The sequence below is a fragment of the Amblyraja radiata genome, chromosome 3 (assembly GCF_010909765.2).
Source record: "Amblyraja radiata isolate CabotCenter1 chromosome 3, sAmbRad1.1.pri, whole genome shotgun sequence".
Lineage (NCBI taxonomy): Eukaryota > Metazoa > Chordata > Chondrichthyes > Rajiformes > Rajidae > Amblyraja > Amblyraja radiata.
The window spans coordinates 79,607,497-79,634,288 of NC_045958.1; positions in this window are offsets into that span (position 1 = coordinate 79,607,497).

The window sequence follows — 26,792 nt, forward strand, 5'->3', positions numbered from 1 at the left end:
ATCTAAGGGGGTAGAGGAACTGAAAGAAATTGTCATTAGCCCGAGAAATTGTATTGGGTAGGCTAATGGGACTGAAGGATGATAAATCCCCTGGGCCGGATGGTCTGCATCCCAGGGTCCTCAGGGACGTGGCTCTAGAAATAATGGAAGCATTGGTGATCATTTTCCAATGTTCAATAAATTCAGGATCAGTTCCTGTGGATTGGAGTATAGCTAATGTTATCCCACTTTTCAACGGGGAATTACAGTCCTGTTAGCATGAAAGGTGGTGGGAAAGATACTGGAGTCAATTATTAAAGAGGTAATAATGGGGCATTTGGATAGCAGTAAAAGGATTAGTCCAAGTCAACATGGATTTATGAAAGGGAAATCATGCTTGGCTAATCCTCTGAAATTTTTTGAAGATGTGACAAGTAAAATGGATGAAGAGGAGCCAGTGGATGTGGTGTATCTACATTTTCAGAAAGCCTTTGATAAGGTCCCGCACGGGAGACTGGTGACTAAAATTAGAGCACATGGTATTGGGGATAAGGTGTTGACATGGATAGAAATTGGTTGGCAGACCGGAAGCAAAGAGTAGGAGTGAACAGGTCCTTTTCAGAATGGCAGGCAGTGGCGAGTGGAGTGCCGCAAGGCTCGGGGTTGAGCCGCAACTGTGTACCATATATATTAATAATTTGGAAGAGGGAATTAGGAGCAACACTAGCAAGTTTGCGGTTGACACAAAGCTGGGTGGCAGTGTGAACTGTGAAGAGGATGTTAGGAGGTTGCAGGGTGACCTGGGCAGGTTGAGTGAGTGGGCAGATGTGTGGCAGATGCAGTATAATATAAATAAATGTGAGGTTATATACTTTGGCGGCAAAGACAAAGGGGAAGATTATTTTCTCAATGGGGTTAGGTTAGGTAAGGGGGAGGTGCAGCGAGACCTGGGCGTCCTTGTACACCAGTCACTGAAAGTTGGCGTGCAGGTACAGTAGGCAGTGAAGAAAGCTGATGGAATGTTGGCCTTCATAACAAGAGGGCAGTGGAGGCCAAATCACTGGATGGATTTAACAGACAGTTATATAGAGCTCTAGGGGCTAGTGGAATCAAGGGATATAGGGAGAAGGCAGGCACGGGTTATTGGTTGGGCACAATCAGCCATGATCACAATGAATGGCGGTGCTGCCTCGAAGGGCCGAATGGCCTCCTCCTGCACATATTTTCTATGTTTCTATGTGCAGATTTGTAGGCTTTGGCAAAAATTATAAATTGTCCCTAGCGTGCTGGATAGTGCTATTGTATGGTGATGATCGCTGGTCGGCATGGACTCAGTGGGCCGAAGGGCCTGTTTCCATGCTGTGTCTCTAAAGTCTACAGTCTAATTAGATTTTGGTGCAGTAACTATAAAGTCCAAACATGGCAACATCTTCAATATTGACCCCAGTCATGCCTGGACAATACGCCAAACAAATATTTAGTTCTTTCAGCTGGGTCAACATGTTTCCTATGCAAATTTTTCTGTCTCATTCTGTTTCACCAGTAGTGTTAGAATCATTGCTCTCAAAGTGCAAAGGCAATGCAATGGCTTTACTTTCACTCCTTGGATCAACCTGAATGAAAGGTTGTCTTCTCATCCAGGCTGATGTCAGACTGATGCAAATTGGGAGAACAGCATCTCATATATTGCTTGGGCAGCTTACAACCCAGTGGTATGAACATTGATTACTCTAACTTCAAGTAATCAAGTGGGGCCAAGGAAAGAGCGTTCACGTCGCGGCCCTGTTTCAACCAATCTTTCCACCACCACGCACAAGAAGCACAAGAAGCGCAAGACAGACACCATTGGGCAGATGCCGAGAAGTGTGTTCAGCTCTGGCTGAACAACTTCTAATCTTGTGTGTGGACTCGATAAGAAGAAGAAGTAATCAAGTGATGAAAACCACTTTGACTTTGGCGTCTTCTCCCATTCTCCTGCATCATTAACTCACACCATGTCTGACTGCAGCCACGGAGATCCACAGATGCTGGAATCCTGAGCAAATAACAAAGCGCTGGATGAACTCAGCGGGTCAGGCAACATCTGTGGAGGAGATGGACAGATGCCGTTTTGGGTTGGATCAGTAGAAGCTCCCGATATGAAAGATCATCTGTCCATTTCCTACCGTAGATTCTGCTTAACCCCCTGAGTTCTTCTGGCACTTTGTTTTTAGACTGTGGCAAATGGGTCTGACTGACTCATTTTCTACAGCTAAGGGATTCACTCAAGGGCATTGGGAGAGATTTCTACTCAGGCCAATAATGGAAAATGAGTGATGGCATTTCAACCACATGTCACCTACTGTATCTCTTGTGATTCACATTTCACCAAATAAACTAAAATCTATAGGGCTGTGCTAAATAGTCATCACCAATCTGAGGTAGTCAGTCACACACAATCAAAAAGATTTTGCTGGTGCATCAAAGTACATTTCTGGCATGTAATATTTTGCAAAGTTCAATTCAAACAAATGGACAATAGCACTGAAATGATTGGATATACTTATTCTGATTGTTCTTTATAAATGTAACCATTAAGTAGTCGACATTTTCCAAGTGCTTGTACTGTAAAAAAATTTAAACAGATAGCGAGCCATCATTTAGCATGTTTCTATTAACCAACATACGGTCTCCTGAGATTTACAGAGGCTGGAAACATTTTATGGTTGAAAGTGGTAAGATTTTTAATGTAGCACAGAGTCTCAATGATGCCCAAGGCTAATAATTTCTCAATGCTGTTAAAAGTTAAACAAAGATTCCGTGCACACAGGAACAAGCAATTGTAAAGGGGCTGGTGACGGATAGTCTCTGTGAGGTCCCAGCGGACATTATTTAGTTGCATGGAATTTATCTGCACAATGCACAGTGTATTTATAATTGACCCACCGGCACACAGAGCTGTGAGGGTAAAGGAATACCTGGCTGTGACTCTCTTGGTAGCTCCTTGGTAAATGGACCGGAAATTTAGACAACACCATAATGCAAAGCTAAAGAAGTTTAAGCAACGGGAGAAAATATTTCAAGCACCAATGCTCTGCCTGAAGTGGTCATTTTATACAACATCAGAAGGAAAACTATTCACAAGACTATGTGCGAGTGGATTAATTAGATAGGCTGTTCATAAAGCTGGCATTGGTATGGTGGACAACCTGGCCTCTTTCCATGTTGAACCACATGCATGCAGATGTGGAGTTTCATGCTTGACTTGCCAGCCTCATCTGAGCCACCTGGGCAGCCCAGTGGCGCAACTCGTAGAACTGCTGCCTAACAGTTCCAGCAATCCTGGTTCGATCCTGGTGCTGACTGTGTGGAGTTTGGATGTTCTCCTTGTGACTTCATCAGTTTCCACTGGGTGCTTGGGTCTCCTCCCAAAGTTGTGCAATCTGGTAGATTTTACTGAGCACCGCAAATTGTCATTTTTGGCAGTAACTGGGAGGAGTTGATAGGCATGGAATGTAGAATGTAGAACAGTCCAGCACAAGACCAGGCTCTTCAGCCCACAATGTCTGTGCCGAACATGATGCCAAGACCATCTCTTATCTACCTGCACATAATCTATATCCCTCCATTCTCAGCATATCTATGTGCTTATCCAAAAGTTTCTCAAATGCCACTATCATATCTGCCTCAACCACCATCCCTGGCAGCACCTTACAGGCACTCCCCATCATCTTAAAGGGTTGGACAGGCTAGATGCAGGAAGATTATTCCCGATGTTGGGGAAGTCCAGAACTAGGGGTCACAGTTTAAGGATACGAGGGAAGTCTTTTAGGACCGAGATGAGAAAATCATTTTTTACACAGAGAGTGGTGAATCTGTGGAATTCTCTGCCACAGAAGGTATTTGAGGCCAGTTCATTGGCTATATTTAAGAGGGAGTTAGATGTGGCCCTTGTGGCTAAAGGGATCAGGGGGTATGGAGCGAAGGCAGGGATGGGATACTGAGTTGGATGATCAGCCATGATCATATCGAATGGCGGTGCAGGCTACTCCTGCACCTATTTTCTATGTTTCTATCTGTGTAAAAAAAAATTGCCCCTCACATCTCTTATGCCCCTCTCACCTTAAAAATGGGGAAATGGTTCTGACTGTCAACAGAGTTAATGCCTCTAATAATTTTATATACTTATATAAAATTACTTTATATACAGATCTCCCCACAATCTCCAGTGTTCCAGAGCAAATAATCCAGGTCTATCCAATCTCTCCCTAGAGTTAATACCACTAATCCAGGCATCTGCTTGATTTTTCCCATCCCAGCTGTGTTTCTGAGCCAGACCCGGCACCACAGACCAGACAACTGCTGCTGCTCCCCTCTCCCGCAAACCTGTTGTCGAGGGGAATGGCCACAGGGTATTCCTGCGCTCTTTACCTACTTCCTTTCCTAATGGTCACCCATCCACTCCCTGGCAAAGTAAGACATGACCACCTCACTATAACTCCTATCTATGACACCCCAGATTATCCTGAGGTTATTTAGCTGCAGCTCTAGTTCCTTAATGTGGTCTGTAACAGCTGCAGCTCAATGCAATAACAGCAGGTGTAGTCCTCAAGGGCACTGGAAATTCCCCTGACTTCCAACACCTGCAGGAGGAGCATTCCACCATCCCACCTACAGCACCAAAAACCTAGGAAGAATGATACAGAAAAAAACCAGATCATACCTTAACCTGCCTCCACCGCCTGCTCAACCCTCTCGCTGAGGCTTCTTGAACCAAAGCCTCAGTACTGCACTTCTCTTCAACACAGCACTTAACCACAACACAGGATTTCTCACAACCCGGCTGCTCCCAATAGGCCATTCTGCTAAACTGTGCCATCTTTTTATTGGCTGGCCTGTCTCTTCCCGAGTCAATGAAATACCTGCTTTTTAAATGTCTCGAATATGGGGAAACCAAAATGGGCTTGGTGTATAGAAACATAGAAACATAGAAATTAGGTGCAGGAGTAGGCCATTCGGCCCTTCGAGCCCGCACCGACATTCAATATGATCATGGCTGATCATCCAACTCAGTATCCCGTACCTGCCTTCTCTCCATACCCTCTGATCCCCTTAGCCACAAGGGCCACATCTAACTCCCTCTTAAATATAGCCAATGAACTGGCCTCGACTACCCTCTGTGGCAGAGAGTTCCAGAGATTCACCACTCTCTGTGTAAATTTTTTTTTCTCATCTCGATTTTAAAGGATTTCCCCCTTATCCTTAAGCTGTGACCCCTTGTCCTGGACTTCCCCAACTTCGGGAACAATCTTCCTGCATCTAGCCTGTCCAACCCCTTAAGAATTTTGTAAGGATTAGTGTAATTGGGTTCTTGATGATCGGCATAATCTCACTGGGTCAAAGGGCCTGTGCCCTTGTGTGTCATTCTATCATCAAAGACAGATATCAGAATCGGATGCAAGGGAGTATTTTTTCAGCTTTAAGCAAGGCCATGTAATTTACATGATGAATGCAAATTTCTTGAGAACTATTCACAGACATCTCTGGCAGTTTAGAATTTAGATCACAAATGGAAATTTAGACTGAACACCACAGCCTGAGGTTAAAGAACTACAAGCAATGGGGAAAAAAGATTTCATGCAGAAGGCAGCACATTTATCACAACTAATTTTGTATTTCTTCAAGGATACGTTGAGCACATCCTTTATTTATTTTCATCCACCTGTTAAAATCTTTTCACATGAAAGAACTTGGAAAGAAGTTTGGGTTTGAAAAGTTCAATGCTGGGCAAATGAGTAATGGAATACTGGATCAGCCAAGTCCAAGCAAAGGTCTTAGACTCATGTAAGTCTAACAAAACTCTCTATTAATGCAAACTTTCCCTGATGACTTCTCAAATTAATTCATGCTTATTTCGGTTTATTTTAGCATCATTAGCCAAAAGGGGAACATTGTATCCTTCACCACATAAGTGTTGAAAGTTTAGCAGAGGAAATGACTCATTTTTTGTCTATCCCTCCAGCTGAGATTAGTCGAACACACATACAGGCATTCAGAAATACACACATAGACACACAGAAACACACCAACACAGAAACACACACATGCGCAAACGCACATGCACAAATTTAGGCTTGCACATATGCATATACACCGTGTTAGACACACACTATTATATATATAAACACGTTCAGTTAGAGACAGACAAATGTACACAAAGGAACATGCAGATGCACAGGTACAAGCAGCCAGATAACAACCAATCAGATGCATACTTACATGAACAAACACCAAAACACGTGCACATATATTCTGATAAACACATATACATGCATGCACATGTGTACGATCACACACACATATAAACACACACACATAGACATGCGCACACACACACTGCACAGATCAGTTAAAATGATGGATGGATATTGCACTACATTTCTGCATATTCTCCCCCTCTTTTCTACTGCCCTCTCCCACTCCACTTGTTGGAGACTTTCTTTTGTGGAAGCGAATTGCTGTGGTGGAAGCTGTCATGAAGAATTCATATGTGAACATTAAAAAGTAGAATCAGCAAGTATATAAAATATTCTCACGAGCAATGTTCTGGAAAGAAACCAAAACATCATTATTATTATTATCCAGCATCAGAAATATCAGAATGACCTAAATTATCTTAGATTTTCCAGAGGAGCTGGCAATTTAAAGTCTGACATCCACCCAGGTGGATGTAAGAGCGATCTAGTCAGAAACCTGAGAAATACATAATTCTGTTTAAGAAGGAACTGCAGATGCTGGAAAATCGAAGGTAGACAAAAATGCTGGAGAAACCCAGCGGGTGAGGCAGCATCTATGGAGCGAAGGAAATAGGCAACGTTTCAGGCCAAAACCCTTCTTATCAAAATTTGTGGGAGCTTACTGCATGTAAATTTGGCTGCTGGATTTCATAAAGCACAACAGACTTTCAAAGGAGTTTGTTGAGCATTAAGCTCTTGTCACTTTCTTGCGGTCATTAAACGTGTGATAGAAAGGCGAGTCTTCCTTCAATGTGATACTGTTGCTCCTTTGAGTGGAAGTCCAGTCACACATTCCAAACTGTCTGTTGAAATCGGTGATTAAATTGCTTTCTATAGCAGTGGACAGGTGATTTATCTCTGTGGCAGTTCAGACATTCTTATGCAATTCATACCCCATGCATACTTGAAGCAACGAATGTGCTGGATGTCTAGCGACATGCTCCGAATTCTGTTCCTGTGACTCATGTACCAAGTTTGCAACCTAAATCAGTGAAGGCTCACAGATGTGCAGATTAAATATCCATATGACAGGAAGTTACGCAGCTAATAAGAGCAGTGTGTGAATGTGAATAAGCCTTTGTCTGCTTCGTCTTTTTGAAAATGTCCCGTAAATCCCAAAGCACACCACTATTCAACGTGCAGTGATTTGAAGGGAGCAGCCATCAAATCCTTTGCAGACGTGTTATTTCTGGTATGCTTTAAAGAGTATGGAGTAGAGAGACTTGTTCACAGGGATAACAGGCCCACATATGGAAAGCTGGAGTAACTCAGCGGGACAGGCAGCATTTCTGGAGAGAAGGAATGGGTGACGTTTTGGGTCGAGGCCCTTCTTCAGACTAGTTAGGGATAACTAGATCCTAACTAGTCTGAAGAAGGGTCTCAACCCGAAACGTCACCCATTCCTCTCCAGAGATGCTGCCCGTCCCATTGAGTTACTCCAACTTTTCGTGTCTATCCGGTATAAACCAGCATCTGCAGTTCCTTCCTACACATATGGAAAGCTATGGCCTTACTGCAAGGGTGGCTGGAAAACATTCTCCCTGAAATTAGGCTGAGCTATCCATCATGTGTTCAAATGAATGCATTGAATATGTTGGAACCTGAAAGGGCGGCTGCTGAGTGGAAATGTCTTTAGGCAGGAGAGTCACAGTCTCAGGATAAAGGGTTGAAACTTCAGACAATTCTCTGCTCCAGAGGTTGAGGATGCCCAACTTTGTGTTCAAGTGTGAGATGAATGGGTTTTTGGGACATGGGAAAAAAATCAGGGAAATGGAAACAGGCAGGAAAGTGGACATGAAGTATAGGATCAGCCATGGTGGTGTTGAATGATGGAAAATACTCAAGGGGCCGAATGATCTTTCTATGTTCCCCTTTCTTTGTAAGGATCCAAGGTATAATTCAGAATCCCTCACAGAAGCTGAGCAGGCTTCTGGTCCATCCCACTCAGACTATCTTATTAATCAGTACAAGCTAAAATAAGTGACAGGACACAAGTATCTGTGAGCAACAACAGGTCGAACACCGATTTTCCGGCAACTGGTTTTAGTAGACAACAGGTGCAGGAGTAGGCCATTTAGCACTTCGAGCCAGCACCGCCATTCAATGAGATCATGGCTGATCATCCACAATCAGTACCCCGTTCATGCCTTCTCCCCATATCCCCTGGCTCCGCTATCTTTAAGAGCCCTATCTAGCTCTCTCTTGAAAGTATCCAGAGAACCGGCCACCACCGGCCACTGAGGCAGAGAATTCCACAGACTCACAACTCTCTGTGTGAAAAAGTGTTTCCTCATCTCCATTCTAAATGGCTTACCCCTTATTCTTAAACTGTGGCCCCTGGCTCTGGACTCCCCCAACATTGGGAACATGTTTCCTGCCTCTAGTGTGTCCAAACGCTTAATAATCTTACATGTTTCAATAAGATACCCTCTCATCCTTCTAAATTTCAGAGTATACAAGCCCAGCCGCTCCATTCTCTCAGCATATGACAGTCCCGCCATCCCAGGAATTAACCTTCTGAACCTACGCTGCACTCCCTCAATAGCACGAATGTCCTTCCTCACATTAGGAGTCCAAAACTGCACACAATACTGTACAACTGCAGGAGGACCTCTTTGCTCCTATACTCAACTCCTCTTGTTATAAAGGCCAATATGCCATTCGCTTTCTTCACTGCCTGCTATACCTGCATGCTTACTTTCATCGACTGATGAACAAGGACACCCATATCCCATTGTACTTCCACTTTTCCCAACTTGACACCATTTAGATAATAATCTGCCTTCCTGTTCTTGCTACCAAAGTGGATAACCTCACATGTATCCACATTAAACTACATCTGCCATGCATCTGCCCACTCACCCAACCTGTCCAAGTCATCCTGCATTCTCATAGCATCCTCCTCACAGTTCACACTGCCGCTCAGCTTTGTGTCATCTGCAAATTTGCTAATGTTACTTTGAATCCCTTAATCTAAATCATTGATGTATTTTGTAAATAGCAGCGGTCCCAGCACCGAGCCTTGCGGTACCCCACTAGTCACTGCCTGCCATTCTGAAAGGGACCCGTTAATCCCTACTTTTTGTTTCCTGTCTGCCAACCAATTTTCTATCCATATCGGCACTCTACCCCCAATACCATGTGTCCTAATTTTGCCCACTAATCTCCAATGTGGGACCTTATCAAATGCTTTCTGAAAGTCTATGTACACTATTACTGACCTCTGTTGGTCCGGGAAAATGGATAACACGGGAAGACTCTGGAGCCAAGGGTGCCGGAAAATCTGTGTTCGGCCTGTATTTTATACAATTTTGTATTTACTGGGAACCCTCACAGAGGGAAGAGAAGCAGAGCTGTGTCCTATGCTCCCCAAACTCCACTAAACTATTCTGGGCAGTAAGGCAGGCAATCAGACATCTTTTGACATATAATGTTTGATGTATAGAAACATAGAAACATAGAAATTAGGTGCAGGAGTAGGCCATTCGGCCCTTCGAGCCTGCACCGCCATTCAATATGATCATGGCTGATCATCCAACTCAGTATCCCGTACCTGCCTTCTCTCCATACCCTCTGATCCCCTTAGCCACAAGCATGCATGGAGATGTGGCAGGCACTAGTTTATATGTTATATTATATAACCTTTATATAGATGATATGAAGCGTGATTCTCGGCCAGACACAGTCTCCCAAATGCCTCTCATTGCTGATTCCAATCATGAAATGGAACGCAAATCAATTTCCAAGTCTACTTCATATTCTGGATTGTTAATTTTTTTTAAGTCATATTTATTGTCAGTGTTTCCATTAATAAATTAATCAGCTTAAATGATTTGGATATTTTTATTTATATTTATTGTCAGTGTTTCCATTAATAAATTAATCAGCTTAAATGATTTGGATGTTTTTATTCTTACAAAGATGAATCATGTCACACCGGTTTTTGGAACGTTTTGTATCCTTTTCATGAGGAAAATGCATGAAACAACCCAATTTAACACAATTATTTGACAGTTGTTCTTGGCTTTCACAAGTGTAGGTCTCCTCACGAACCAAGGCATATATTTAGAGCAGTACTTGCCAAGTTATGTAAAATTAGTGCTATTTCCAGTTAATTATGGTTACAGATGTGGTACATGGGAATTGACACGATAATTCTCCTCAAAGGCAATCGTAACATGAGATCCATAGTCCCTAACCCCCCCCCCCCCTTTCAGGTTTACAATAACTGCCTGACAATAATGAATTCTCTCAATATCTGGCCATGTTTTGTTGATTAATCCATGAAATAAATGTATTCTCTTGTTACCTGAGCCTAGTATTATAACATCAGACTCTTATGCATTCAGATACATCTGCTCTTTGATATATTTGCTGTATAGTAGATGAGATTTGGTGCTACACCACTACCTTGTTGCCATTACAAAAAACTGGAAAAACAAAAATCAAGCATTTTAAAGTTTCAATAAATTATGTAAACAATGGTCTTTTAGGGAAATGTGTATGTTGGCATATACGCCCCTTGAACTTTAAGGCCAGGTTCAAATGATTGGGATAGGCTGATGACAGCATAGCCAGAGTGTGAGAGTAACTCTGGCAGCCTAACACAATGGTAGATTTGTATCAATATAATGCCTTTCCCCAACCTGAACATGTCCCACAGTGTTTTACAACCAGTGAAGTACTTCTAAACGTTCAAGCCCAGCATTAATTTTCCAGCATCCTTGGTTCCAGCCTTATCGTGTTATCCATTTTGCCAGACCAACGAGGGTCATGGCTTCAGGAGGGCGAGAGACCGGCTCGCAAAGTCAGCCATGCAAGTCGGCTATGGGAACCCATCTGTCGGTTCTGGCTGGGCTGGAGTTGCAGGACAGAAAGGTCGGTTTCGGAATGGGAGGGTGAGTTGAAGTGCTGAGTCACCGGGAGATCAGGTTGGTTAGTGCGAACTGAGCGGAGGTGTTGGGTGAAGCGATCACCAAGCCTGTGCTTGGTCTCACCGATGTAGAGATTCGCCCAACACCAGGTACATGGAAAGGACGGGTTTGGAGGGCTATGGACCAAATGCAGGCAGGTGGGACTGGTGCAGCTGGGACATGTTGGCTGGTGTGGGCAAGTTGGGCTGAAGGGCATGTTTCCACACTGTATTACTCTCTGACTCTATAAAATGATTGCAATCTCATTCCACTCTAGGAAAAATGGATTTTCCCATGCAAAGCACTGAACATGGAAGATACAAGGATGTTGCCAGGACTTGTGGACCTGAGCTGTAGGTAGAAGTTGGGCAGGCTAGGACCCTATTCCTGCACTTCTTATCTTACAGAGTCATTGGGGATGATTCAGCTCACCTTTATTCAGCCATTAGGATGTAAAATTAGTTTAGCAGCAATGTGAAAAATATACATCTTCTAGATGCGCTGGGACGCATCCTCAGTGATGCCTGGTCATCGGGTGTTTCGGATCTCACAACAGACACCCTCGCCCAGGCGACCCAGCCGAGGTTGATCAGGCCCAGACTTGCGTCCCAGCAGCAACCGCCCACGGATCAGCCATCTTAATAACTACTCTGCGAGGGTTGGGAGACTCTAGTGCGTGGAGGGACTGGGCTCTGTGGGGTGAGTCCTGGCCGGGCTCCTCCTGCATCTCACATGGTTCAAGGCCTGTGCGCTGCACCTCTTTCTCCTTCTCCGAGCATTTCAGTCTCGCCTGATGGATTTTTAGGCCACGGTGGTTCATTAGGCCTTTCCGTAGCTTTGTTGGGTGTCTTACTCACGAAAGACACAGACTGGGATGCTAACCCAGCCTGTCCCGGGTGCCGCTTCCCGTGCCGTCAACTGTCTCTCCAATAGTCACCAAACTAGTCTTGGTTGTCACCCAGTCTATTCCTAGGTGTCATTGGCTGAGCCAGACTTCAATGTGAAAAATATACATCTCCAAAAATTAATTCCTTGGAGCATGGGACGATAAGGGCATAATTTTATAGAGTTGTATAAAATCATGAAGGGAATAAATAGGGTAAATCCATAAAGTCTTTACCCAGAGTTGGCGAATCAAGAACCATAGGACATAGGTTTAAGGTGAGAGGTAAAAAATGTAAATAGGAATGTGAGGGGCAACTATTTAACAGCCTGGAGTGTTGCAGCGCCTAACGGCAGCGGTCGACTGCAGTCAGTCGGTCTTTTTAAAAAATTTTTGTCCCGTTAAATGTATGTTTTTGATTCTAGTTTTTATTATTTTTTAGCTGTTTATATGTGGGGGGTGGGGGGAGTGGGTGGGGGAAACCGTTTAATCTCATCCCTGTACGGGGACCCGACTTTTCCCTGTCGAGTCTCCGGTGTCGTTGGGCCTAACATCGTGGAGCTTGTGGAGCTGCAACAAGTTAGATTTCCATTGCTCTGGTTCATATCCAGAGCATTTGACAAATGCTCACTCTCCACTTCCTTATAGCGGACATCTTATCAGAAGGTTGGCTTCTCGTACAAGCATTCTCAGACTTGCACCGAAGGGAGGCTTGAACTCACAGCCTTCTGACTGTCAGAGGGCTTGAGAGCTAATAGCCCTTGTCTGCTATTTAAGGTGATAATAGGTTAATGGGCCACAGTTAAATGACATTCACTCAGTGGCATGTGGAACATTATTTTGCAATCTATCAGACTGTCAAGACTCCACTGCTTCAGTGGAATCGAGTGCTTCTAAAAGCTCTCACGTTCCTTTGTTTTGAGTGTGAGTGTTGTTCTGCAAAGAATCCAGACAGTTGACACAAAAGGCCAAGTTTTTGTTGTTGTTGTTGAATTCAATTCATTGATAACTGAAGGGTTGATTTAGAAACATAGAAACATAGAAAATAGGTGCAGGAGTAGGCCATTCGGCCCTTCGAGCCTGCACCGCCATTTGATATGATCATGGCTGATCATCCAACTCAGTATCCCATCCCTGCCTTCTCTCCATACCCCCTGATCCCTTTAGCCACAAGGGCTACATCTAACTCCCTCTTAAATACAGCCAATGAACTGGCCTCAACTACCTTCTGTGGCAGAGAATTCCACAGATTCACCACTCTCTGTGTAAAATCAAGTCGGATTTCAAGTTGCTTGATGTGTGCCAGATGGAACACATAACGGCTCTGTGAAAGAATGGTCCAACAATGTAAGTGGGCAACACTGTGTGTGGTGATGTATAATTACAATGACAGTTTATAGTGTCAGCCTTGCCTCCAGCCTCTGAAAGTCACAAGACCGTATAAAACCATTGAGTACAAAACCCCTAGGCTGATACTTTGTTGCCACATTGAAGAAGTGCTACACTTGTTACAGGTACCCAGAAGATCGTTCTGCTTGTCGGGCCCATGCCAGCAACCAGGCAGGCAATCTACAAACCTATGTATCTTTGTGGGAGGAAACCAGATGTGATGTGGGAGGAAACCAGAGCACCTGGAAGAAACCCGTGTGGTCACAGGGAGAATGTGCAAACTTCACACAGACAGAATCCAGATCAAGCTTGAATCCGTATCTCTGGTGATGTGAGGCAGCAGCTCTATCAGCAGTGCCACTCTGTCGCCTTCACAGCTCCAGTGACCCGTGTTCAAACCTACTCGCTGAGGCTGCCTGCGTGGAATTTGCTCTGCTGTCAGGCACATTTTCTCTGGGTTCTCTGCTTTCCCACCACATCCCATTGATACAAATACATCGATAGATGCTCCTGAACACATCATCAGCGATGTAACCTAGGGTCATTGGGTGTTTCGGGTCTTTCAACATCAGAAACCCTCACCCAGGCGACCCAGCCGTGGTTGATCAGACCACGACTTGTGTTCAGGTGGCATTCGCTCCTCCCCATGGACCTCCTCTCCTGATCCAGAGCCATCTCGAGGCCTTCTCCGCTGCCTCTGTGGTGTTCTTGATGGCCTTTCTCCTAACCACTCCGTTGATGCCCAGTGCACTCAAGGCTTTGTAGAGCGATTGCCCTGCTCTGCAGCCAACCTCGATGGGCATACACCTTGCCTTCCAGCCCTGCTTGCGGCAGTCTATGACTAGCTCTTCATACTTGGCCATCTTCCTCTCGTGGGCCTCCTCCAGACGGTCCTCCCACGGCACTGTCAGTTCCAACAAGACAATGTTTTTGGTCGCCTCCGAGACCAGGAGGATGTCTGGACTCAGGGTGGTCGTGGCAATGTGCTGTGGGAACTTCAGCTGTTTCACCAGGTCTACGGAAATCTGCCAGTCCTGCGCAGTCGCCAGGATTCCTGACTGATTCCTGGCTGCTGTGGTTCTTGGCAGCTGCACTCCGGCCTTCACGAAGGTGAGGGACTTCAGTTCCTGCCGGATCTTGTGGCTCGTTGGTTTATGGTGAAAGGTGTTCTGCCGGCTTCATCTCCACTGCTCCAAACCTTTCCACAGCTAGGCTGACGATGATTGTCGTCATCGTCCACAGCCTTCGGTCCACGTCTCCCTTCGCAGTTGCTTCTAGCACCTTGTCGACGTCCTCGCCGAACTGATGCCAGACTGCCGTCTTAAAGGCCTGAGGCCATTTGACTCGAACCTTCTCCGGAGAACTGTCCCGAGGGACTAGTTGCGCCACTTGGAGGCTTCGGGCTCTATGGGGTGATTCCGGGCCCGGCTCATCCTGCGTCTCACCAGGTAAAATACCTGTGCGTTGTGACACTCCCTGTCCCTCCAAACACTTCATCCGGGTCTGGTGAATCTTCAGGCCTCGGCTGTTCTTGCAAACCTTTCCACATCTGCATTTGATACTCATAGTCGGTTGTCCATTGCCATTAGTCGAAAGAAGTGGTGACATGTAAACTGTACTTTATCCCACAGCGTAGCTTGTTGGCAAAGTGAATCAATAAGGAGTTGATGAGCATGTTTAGTTTAGAGATACAGTGCTGAAACAGGCCCTTCAGCCCACTGAGTCCCGCTGATCACCGATCCCCGCACATTAACACTATCCTACACCCAGCCACTAGGGCCAATTTTTGCAGTTACCAAGCCAGTTAACCTACAAGGTACACAAAATTGCTGGGGAAACTCAGCGGGTGCAGCAGCATCTATGGAATCTGCAGTTCCCTTTTGAGATGCTGCTGCACCCGCTGAGTTTCCCCAGCAATTTTGTGTACCTTCGATATTCCAGCATCTGCAGTTCCCCTTTGAACAGTTAACCTACAAACCTGTTTGTCTTTGAAATGTGGGAGGAAACCGAAGATCTCGGAGAATAATCTCGAAGCAGGTCACGGGGAGAACGTACAAATTCCAGACAGAAAGCACTCGTAGTCGGAATCAAACCTGGGGCTCCGACGCTGCATTCGCTAAAAGGCAGCAACTCCACCGCTGCGCCACCATGACCGTCCACACGTGTTAGAGAGAATAACTTGCAGGGGCACAAGAAAAGATGTCTCTTTATTCGGTGGTGGGGAAGGTCACACTGGTGCAGCTAGTACTGTTGCTGCCTCAAAACTCCAGATAGTTGAGGCATGGGCTGTTTCATCAATCACAACTTCAGCAGAGCAATTTATTCGTAAACTATTGGGATCATAATTGATATCACCTGGCTCATCTTGGGATGTAGATTTTAGACACGTCTGAGGCAAATTAAACCTGACAGCGTGATAAAGCTGAAACTAAACGAGAGAGTGAACCATAATTAGACTTTCTCCTTTTCTGGATGTTCTCTCCTCGCCTGTTCATTAGGATAAAGCTTATTTCAATTGCAGACTTCCATTACCTACTGCTGAGGGCATGGTTGGATGCATCACTCTACACAGCCTGGGTGAAAAGGTGCAACTTAATGGTGCTTTTATGTCAGGCAGCATGGTGACTCGGGCAACATTTTATTCTTGCTGTCACCTCCTTTAGTTGAATGTAACAGAGAGAGCGGTGGAGAGAGAGCGAGAGCGAGAGCGAGAGCGAGAGAGAGGATGGAAAAAAAAAGAGAGAGAGAGAGAGAGAGAGAAAAAATAAACAAGAGGGAGAGTGCAAAAGAGAGAGGGGATGTGAGAGAACAAAGTCAAATTCTTCAGTTGCCAGGCAGGTGACATGACCAATATCTCTTCTATCCCAATTCTCACAGCCTCTCATGAATGCAGGACCCAATCTCTCCCAATCTCTGAGAGAGCAATTTTCATCTCTCCCTTTTTTACCAAACCCAAGCTCATTCTGGCTCATTCACAGCAGCAAGCCGTCTATTGTAGCGGCTTGTTCACAGAAGTGCCACATAAAAGAGGCTCATAAAAGAAGTGCCACATAAAACCCCAGCAGAATGTGGAAATAATTCACTCCTGCTTTTGCACGATCACTGGAGAATTAGGATATTAAAACGTGCCCAGTGTGTAGCTCACATGAATAGAGAGCACATTTTTGGAATTCTTCAGAATTTGACGTTATCTATTTGTTCTCATTGAAGAACAATTTTTTTGCTTTATGAACTAAGCTGAGAATTGATGACTAAAATTATATTGCTAAATGTCTTTAAACTATTTCAAATGTGTTATAATTGATATAATTCTGTTAGTTTACTTTGAGTTTGAGTTTAGTTTATTTTCACGTGTACCGAGGTGCAATGAAAAGCTTTTGTTGCGTGCTAACCAGTCAGCGAAAAGACAATACATGATGGCAATCGAGCCATCAACAGTGTACTGATACATGATGAAGGGAATAACATGAATGACGTTCAGTACAAGATAAAGTCAGTAAAGCCCGATTAAAGACTGTCCGAGGGTCTCCAATGAGGTAGATAGTAGTTCAGGAATGGTTGGTAGGATGGTTCAGTTACCGTTGTCTTTAGGTTTTAACAGTTTTATAGATCACTCTTTATTAACCAAACCTGAAGACACGTTGCTACTGCTGAATCATTCCTTTAGGTTTGGATTCTTCCTTCCACAGTCTGCTGTGTAGCAACTACCTCTTCGCACCACTTTCATCTTTAGCTCACAAACTGGGGGTGGGGGTGGGCAAAGACTGATCATAGTTGGCCTTTCAGGGGAGCAGGGATGGACCTCAGCTTGTGAAGGATTGTTGTGAGAAGCTGAAACCTGAGATTTAAAAGGAAGAGTAAAGGAGCGTTGACCCTGACCAGGAACATGTCTTCCTTTGACCACCTAATCTTATTTTAATTCACTTGCATATTGTGGGCATCACTGAAAGATCACTGTTTATTGTCTATTCTGAAGAGGATGGAGGAGAGCTGTCTTCTTAGCTGAATGACGTACTATACTATTTTAGAAGGAAGTTAAGTGCCAACTGCAATGTCATAGCTGTGGGGGCCAAAAGGTACCTAAGCTGAGTAAAGGGCATGTCCCACCAGCACACGACTGCATGCAGCGAGCGCGACCTAACATGGTCGCTTGAGCCGTACGGCCTCATGGGGTCGGTCCCACTTCAATCACCGGAGCCGTATGGAGTTGTGCGGAGCTGGTCCCGACATCGAAAAACTTGCTCCGGAAAACTGACTGTCCAAAAATTCCGCTCGGCAACGGCCTGTCGGCCTGCAGCCGCATTGAGGCCGTACGCAGCGCCTCGACGGGCTTACGCACCATCTCGACAACGTACGCAGCGTCATGACACCGTACGCCTAGCGCGTGGCGTTGCGCAATGACGTCACTGCCCGGAGTGCCATTGAGTGATGACGTAACCACCCGACGCTGTGCGCCATCCAAATTCAGTCGGCCCACATCCTGCCCAGCTGATTGGTGAGTATGATGTCTGGACCAGCCCCGCACAACTCCAGAGGACTCCGTGGTTGGAAGTGGGACCGGCCCCGCGAGGCCGTACGGCTCAAGCCACCACGTTTGGTCGCGCTTGACGCATGCAATCGCGTGCTGGTGGGACAGGCCCTTAAGTGCGGATTGCAGATTCCCATCTCCAAAGGGATGTGAGTGAGCTAGATGCTTTGATTTGGAAGAATGTTGTAATTTCAAAATCACTATTACAACGCTAGGGTTAAAAAATGCCCTGTTGTCAAACAAATCTGATCTAAAACCACACCATGTGTGTGTGTGGAACACACTTGCAGGAAATTTGATGCAAGTCTGTCGTGTACACATACAGAGAGACTGCTTGGCATAGACAATGATGTCAATTAAAGTACATAATGTCATTACTAGCACAAAGTGCGAATGTGGTTAAGGACCTGTCCCATTTACGCAATTTTTTTTGGCGACTTGCCAGCACCCGTCATAGTCGCAGCAGGTCGCCGAAATTTTTCAAAATGTTGAAAATCCAGTGACGACCAGAAAAAGGTACGACTCTTTGGGCTACTATTCACGACCAAACAGGTTTACCGCCCCAAAATGTCACTTATCGATGTTGCCTGATCCACTGAGTTACTCCAGCACTTTGTGTTTGCTGTTGTACACCAGCATCTGCAGTTCCTTGTTCCTACAGGCATCTACTTGTGTGGCATTGATGTTAAGGCCTTTTTCCATCCCTCTCTTGACTCTTGTATCACCCTCTTCCCCCTCTCCCTGCAGGCAGGTCAAATTGAATGCCAGAACAATATCAACTGGTTTAATGGCCTACTCTTTTTCATATTCATGTTCTGTATTCATTAAGGTTTCATACATCACAGTTCCACCTGGTGCTGATGCTCTGACCCCATCAGTAACATGCTTAAATCTCATAAAGGTATTTAGCATTATTGCTTCTTCTGATCCACTCTCGCATTGAAATTTAACCCTAAAAAAACAATCAGAATATTTTATCATAAAGATGTAACATTCACATTCCGCATTCCAGTCGTCCCGATAGTTGGTCTGAAGAAAGGTCTCGACCCGAGACGTCACCTATCCCTTTTCTCCAGAGATGCAGTCTGACCCGCTGAGTTACTCCAGCTTTTTGTGTCTATCATCGGTTTAAGCCATCTGCAGTTCCTTCCTACACATCCCTATAGTATTACCGTCAGATGGCCACTAGGGGAAAAATTATTGACAAATTTGAACTGTACAATCTTAGACTGGCGATCAAATTAGACAAATACCAATAATATACCAGACAGAAAGTATGTTTAACTGATGCTCAATTTGTCTGCGATATGTGGGCTTTTATCAATATACCTTCAGTTATAAGTACAGACCAATTATTCTGATTACTGACATACCAGAACAAGATAAATTGGCTGCAGTCACTGGCTTTGGAGTGAATCACATTAGATTGTAATGCAATTTGTATGCAATCAGGTCCTTTCTCTTCTTCAATATGAGGACATTGACTAATGAGATGGTTGTGGCATTCAGCAGGGGTATGTGATGTGAAAGCAAAACATTCGAGGGACTGACAAGGCTTAGTGCATAAAAGGCAAGGATAATTCTATGCACGAGACAGCCATCAGATGGGAACAGCTCTTCTCAGGAGAATCACATAAACTATCCAAGAGCAGGACTAATGACATTTAACAGAAGAGCTGATAAATTTGCAGATTTCTAAATTAACCTTGAAGGCTGTCAAATATTAAGAGGGATGAAAAGAAATATGTGGAAGTCGATGAATCAGTTCTGTGGCCGAGGAGATTAATGTATTAGTGGCAAAACGTTCCATTGATGCCACAGGTCTATTCGCCCCCCAGAGTGTTGGAATGCACTGCTCTGTGGTTTACCTGTGTGCTGCTGCAGATCAAACAGTGCTTGCTGCTTGCTGGAGCCCAAAGTAGTCGTGAACTGCAAATGGGGTGGAAATTTGATTCACTCCCTGTGGTGTCAAGAAGTTGCTTAAAGCTCTGAGTATAACAGGACCAGGCAACATCCCATCGATAGTACTGAAGACCTGGCTCTAGAAGTATTGTAAGAAAGAACTGCAGATGCTGGTTTAAATCGAAGGTAGACACAAAATGCTGGAGTAACTCAGCAGGTGAGGCACTATCTCTGAGGGAAGGAATGGGCGACGTTTCGGGTACAGAAACGTCGCCCATTCCTTCTCTCCAGAGATGCTGCCTCACCCGCTGAGTTACTCCAGCATTTTGTGTCTGGCTCTAGAACTAGCTGTACTTCTCGGCAAATCATTCCAGCACAGTTCCAACACTAGCATCGACCCGTCAAGATACAGATCACCCCGTCAGTCCACTTTGTAAAAAGCAGGCCAAATCCAACGCATTATCACTGTTACATCAGTCCATACAGTCTTCAGCAAAGTGATGAGAATTTGCCCCCAGACCTCATCACAGCCTTGGTTCAGAAAGGCATGAATCTTTCAACTCTTCATCATCATCATCCTTTATTGTCATCATGCAAAGCAACAAATTGTACAGTGCAAAATGAGAAGACGTTTCTCAGGGAATACCGGAGCATCGCACATAAAAACTTAAACATTTCACATATAAATAAAAACAATCCAGTTCCTGATAAAAACAGTACGAATAGTTTAAAAAAGTGCAGGTAAAAAAGCAACATTAAAATACAATTTAAAAAAAAGTCGTAAAATGTCCAGGGCAGCTGATTTAAGTGACCTGAGCCAGTGCCAGAGTTATTACTCAGTGCCAGTTATTAAATTGTCAGTGCAAAAGCAGCAGAATCAGGTGGAATTACTATTTAGCAGCCTCACAGCCTGTGGAAGGAAGCTGTTTAGCAGTCTGGTTGTCCGGGCTTTGATGCTGCGGTATCTCTTTCCTGATGGCAGGAGATCTAGATGTGTGTGGAGGGGGTGCAATCTGTCCTTTGCTATGCTCAGTGCTTTTTTCAGGCAGCGGCTCTGGAACAGTTCTTGTACCGAGGGTAGCGAGACACCAATGATCCTCTCTGCTCCCCTCACTACCCTCTGCAGAGACTTCCTGTCTGAGCAGTTGCAGGTGGAGTACCACGTGTTCATGCAGTACGTGAGTACAGACTCCACCGTGCCCCTGTAAAAAGTCCTAAGGATGTTGGTGGGAAGTGAGACCTGTTTGAGTTTCCTCGGGTAGTGCAGTCGCTGATGGGCCCGTTTGACAATCCCAGTGATGTTCCTGGACCAGGTGAGACTATCTGTTATTTGCACTCCGAGGAACTTTATGCTCTCCACTCTCTCCACCGTGGTGCCACTGATGTTGAGGGGTGTGTGTTTGGGCTGCGACCTCCTGAAGTCGACAATCATCTCCTTTGTTTTTTCTACGTTTCGTTCTAGATTGTTGTTGCCGCACCAGTCCACTAGTTGTTTCACTTCCTCCCTGTACATTGTTTCATCCTCTCCACTGATGAGTCCCACCACTGTGATGTCATCTGCAAATTTTATAATCCTGTTGTCCCTGAATCTAGCAGCACAGTCATGTGTGAGCAGTGTGAACAACAGCGGGCTGAGCACACAGCCTTGAGGGGAGCCAGTGCTCAGCGTGATCGAGCCTGAGGTGTTCTTGCCAACACGGACTGACTGCAGTCTCTCTGTCAGAAAGTCCAGGATCCAGTGACACAGGGTGGTGTTGAGGCCCAGCAGGGTTAGTTTCTCTACAAGTCTCTGTGGGATGATGGTGTTAAAGGCTGAGCTGAAGTCAATGTACAGGATTCTGGCATAGGTGTTCTTGTTAAAGAGCAGATATAGTAGAATCAATTAATATTTTAATCCAGAGATAGATACAGCCTTAATAAGACAGCGAACATAAGGTTACTTGGGGGGCTAGACTGTAATGCAGAGTTGAGTTTACAACCAGATCTCAGTAGGCTGATTAAATAGGCCCAAGTGGCTCAATCTGCTGCAATTTCAAATGTTTATTTATATGCAAAATGTTTATTTATACATAAAATCATCTAGGGGTGAACTGAGAACTGACTAACCTGAACACCAAAGAAACAATGGACAACGTGAGACATCAAGGAGCCCTGGTAAAATGAACATCAATCTGCATCAAAGGGAAACATTGCAATAGTTGGAGCCATGCCTGTCCAGAGGAATTACTGGCAGGAAGAAGGGTTTTGGCCCAAAAAAGGAAGAAGGGTTTCGGCCCGAAACGTTGCCTATTTCCTTCGCTCCATAGATGCTGCTGCACCCGCTGAGTTTCTCCAGCATTTTTGTGTACCTCCTGTCCAGAGGAAGATGGTTGTGGCTGTTGAAGGTCAAGGTTTCCTCTCCAAGGACATCACTGCTAAGGTTCTTTAGGCAGTGTCCTCTGCCCAAACATCTTCAGCTGAATCATCAATGACCTTACTACCATAGTACGGTCAGAATTGGGGATGTCCCCTGATGATTGCACAGTGATCATTTTTACTCACAATTCTTTGGCAAATGAGGCAAGTATGCCTGAATGCAGCAAAACCTAGACAACATTCTGGTTTGGATTAAATGTGATGTTAGACAATAAACATCCCAGGCAATGTCCATCTCCAACAAGAGAGAGTTGAACTACCAGCTCCTGGCAATTAATGGCACAAACATTATCGACTGCCCCACTTTAAACACCCTGGCATCACCATGGCCATCAGTCGGTAGTTCGACTCTTGTTGGTGATAGTCATTGCCTGGAATGCTTTTATGGCCTAAATGTTGTGCCAGAGTTTATGGGTAAACCTGATAGAAGTATATAAAATTATGAGAGGCATAGACAGTGAGAACTTTTTTCTCAGGGTGGAAATATCAAATGCTCCAGGGCACAGCTTTAAGTTGAGAGGGGCGAAGTTTATAGGAGATATACGGGGGGTAGGGGAAGCAGATATGATAGTGGCATTGAAGAGATGTTTGATAGACAATAGGTGCAGGAGTTGGCCATTTGGCCCTTCAAGCCAGCACCGCCATTCAATGTGATCATGGCTGATCATCTCCAATCAGTACCCCGTTCCTGCCTTCTCCCCATAATCCCCTGACCGCTATTTTTAAGAGCTCTATCCAGCTCTCTTTTGAAAGTATCCAGAGAACCTGCCTCCACCGCCCTCTGAGGCAGAGAATTCCACAGACTCACCACTCTCTGTGAGAAAAAGTGTTTCCTCGTCTCCGTTATAACTGGCTTACTCCTTATTCTTAAATAAGCACATGGATATACAGGGAATGGAGGGATAGAGATTATATACAGACAGATAAGAGTTGGTCTTGGCATCATGTTCAGCACGGACATTGTGGGCTGAAGGGTCTGTTTCTGTGCTGCACAGTTCTATGTTACTTGACACGTTTACCCCTAAATTAAATATGTTGCTGCATGTTGGCATGCCTGCCTCATTACCATGAAATAGAAACTCATCTGTACCAATCATATAAACTCTTTGACCGTGGGAGAAGGTCATCCTGCAGCATATACTGACTGTGTGACATCTTGGACTTTCGCATCATTCACAAGGCATAAATCAGGGAGGATGGATGGATGGATGAGTGCAGCTCCACCAATTCTCCAGAGACTGATATCATCGAGGTCAAATCATCCGTGAATTGGCCCCCTATTTCACTGCTGCTATATACAGTAAACCATTTATAACATAATAATAATAATAATGGATGGGATTTATATAGCGCCTTTCTAATACTCAAGGCGCTTTACATCGCATTATTCATTCACTCCTCAGTCACACTCGGTGGTGGTAAGCTACTTCTGTAGCCACAGCTGCCCTGGGGCAGACTGACGGAAGCGTGGCTGCCAATCTGCGCCTACGGCCCCTCCGACCACCACTAGTCACTCACACACATTCACACACAGGCAAAGGTGGGTGAAGTGCCTTGCCCAAGGACACAACAACAGTATGCACTCCAAGCGGGATTCGAACCGGCTACCTTCCAGTCGCCAGCCGAACACTTAGCCCAGTTACTTACCATACCATACCATACCATATTCCCAACCTCTACCGCCAGGTGTAGCTAGCACAGGGGAACACTGCACATTCCCCTCCAAGATGCATGCCATCCTGGCTTGGGAGTGTATCACCAGTCATTTATCATCGCTGTCTGAATCTCAGAAAATCCTCCCTAATGTACTTTCACTAGAAGGACTGCGCTAAGTCAAGAAAGGGCCTTACCACTACCTTCGCAAGGCGATTATGTTAATAAACTCTGGCCCTGCCAATGATGCACAGAGGCTCTAACAGGAACAGTAATAAATGCCAATATGGCCCTTATAATTAAAATCTCACCCATCTGCAATCTGCTGCAACCCATAACCCTGCATACGCGCCCCCTGTCCTGAACGTTTGTTATTCCCCATAGCATAAGCAAAATCTCCATGAGCTCCAGAACTCCTTGCCTGAACTCCACTTCTCTTTCCTTATTAAGGGTGGTTCTTAAAACTTGAAAGCTTTGGTATTCTACTCTCACAATTCCTTAGGCGGCATAACATCAAATTTGTTTGTTAATTGCTACTGTGATTGCTTTCAACGCCGAAATCTGTTGCATGAATACAAATCTAACTCTATTAATAAGTTTGCAGATGACATCACCCATGTAGTGGACGGGATCTCGAACAATGAAGAGACAAAATGCAGGAAAGAGAGAGAGCTTAGTAACATTATGTCAAGACAGCAACCTCTCCCTCAATGTCAGCAAGATAAAGGAGCTAGTTATTGACTTCAGGAAGCGAGGTGGAGTACACGCTCAAATCAGCATTAATGGCGCTGAAGTGGAGATAGTCGAAGCATCAATTTCTTTGGCATAAATATCATCAACCATTTGCGCTGAACCAACCACATTGAAGCTGTGGTCAACAAAGCACACCAATGCCTTTACTTCATCATATGTCAAAGGAGGTTGGCCAAGTCTCCAATAACTTTACCAACTTCTAGAGATGTACCCTTGAAAACATCCAATTGGGATGCATCACTGATTGGTTTGGCAACAGCTCTGCCCAAGAATGCAAGAAATAGCAGTGAGTTGTAGATGTTGGCAAGTCCATCACACAGACTAGCCTCCCCACCATCAACTCCATCTACACTCCGCTGCCTCAGAAAATCAGCCAACGTATTTGACTTTCAGTCTGAAGAAGGTTCTCGACCCAAAATATCACCCATCCTTTTTCTCCAGAAATGCTGCCTAACCCATTGAGTTATTCCAGCACTTTGTGCCTATCTTCAACATAATAAAGGACTTTTATCACACTAGTCGTTCCCTCAGGCCATCGGACAGAAGATAAAACACTTGAAATCACCTATCAGATTCAGGAACATGTTCATCCACATCAGATTACAGAATGGTCCTCCCATAAGCTAGGGTGTAATAATGATCTACCAACCACCAACATGATCTCACCATCTTAACCATCGATGTAGCGGAGAAAAAGTTGGGAATGGTCTTGGGATATGTTTGGAGCAAGGAGTTTTCAAAGTAACCGCCATAAAGACAAGCGTGGCTGCAACCCATGCAAGTGGCATGTGAACGAGGTAGGCTTGGAAGAATGTCTTAAATGATGGAAGAGAGACAGGGAGGGACAGTAATTCAGGAGGGAATTCCATATTTTGAAAAGATGGTGAGAAATGTAACATAATGTCATTGCTAAATCAGATCATGGTGTTTGTCAACAGATACAGGGGTTGGCAACAGAGTTGTGCATGTCCACATCCTTACCGAGTGTCACTGGTCCAAGGGTGCAAGAGAAAAGTCAGGCCCAGAGGCACGGCCACAGTGAGTGATGCAGCAACAGGCCAGCAGGGCCCCCTCCTTAATACTGGTGCCCCCAGATCATATGGCCAAGATTTTGAAACAGAATTTGATTCTAAACCTTTCCACCCCAAATGATAAGAGCGTTACTGCTGAATTATGCTGAAAGATGCTGATACGAAGTTGCTCAATAGAATATCTTTAAAAAAAAAAAACTTCTTGGTGTTCTGTACCATCTTGGCATCACCTGATAGTGGGACTCAACGTGTAGACTATCCGCCTTCCTGGCAAAGCTAGCACCTGCTGAACGTATATCATCATTCTGTCCAATGCCTGCATGCTGTGGGATCGCTGCAGCTCTGACAACATCTCTTCTTTATTCTGGTCCTGAATAATCTGAGGCAGTGCAGCTGTCCAATGACTGAGCAGCTGTCAAAGTCAAACAGCCGCAGGCCAAACCCGTGAGAGACAAGAAAACTATTTAAGGAACTTGGACCAGGACTGGCCCATTCAACTCGAGTCCATTCTGCCTTTCATTTAGATCAGAGCTGCCTGGTTCTTAATTTAACCTGACTACCACAGTTCCATTAATATCCTTCGCTAATCAGTTCACAGCTGACTTCAAGTAGGTTTGTTAATCTGTAAGTGGAATTTGAAGAAACAAACAGTCTGGTGCTGCCCATCCCACTGAGTTCCTCCAGCAGATTGTTCGTTGCTCCAGATTCCACCACCTGCAGTCTGTGTGTCTCTGGAATTTGAGAACAAATCTTTATTAACTTATCCATAAATGGGTACATAGAATTAATTTCCAGAAGAGGATGTCCGAATCCTCCTTGTATCATGTCCTGTTCATTCACCACCCCGCGCTTGGTCTTGCAATGGTTCCTAATTAAGCCAAGCCTTGATTTTAAAGGTCTCATTATTTTCTGACATTTCCATTACCCCTGTTATTGTGATCGCCACCATGTGGGACGTCCCTTCTTCTCCAAGCTCCCACCAAGCAAAAGGTGCAGAAGCTTGACGTGCACCACCAGACTCACGAGCAGTATTTTCTTCAATGTCATCAGGCTGCTGAACAGTTCTTCCAT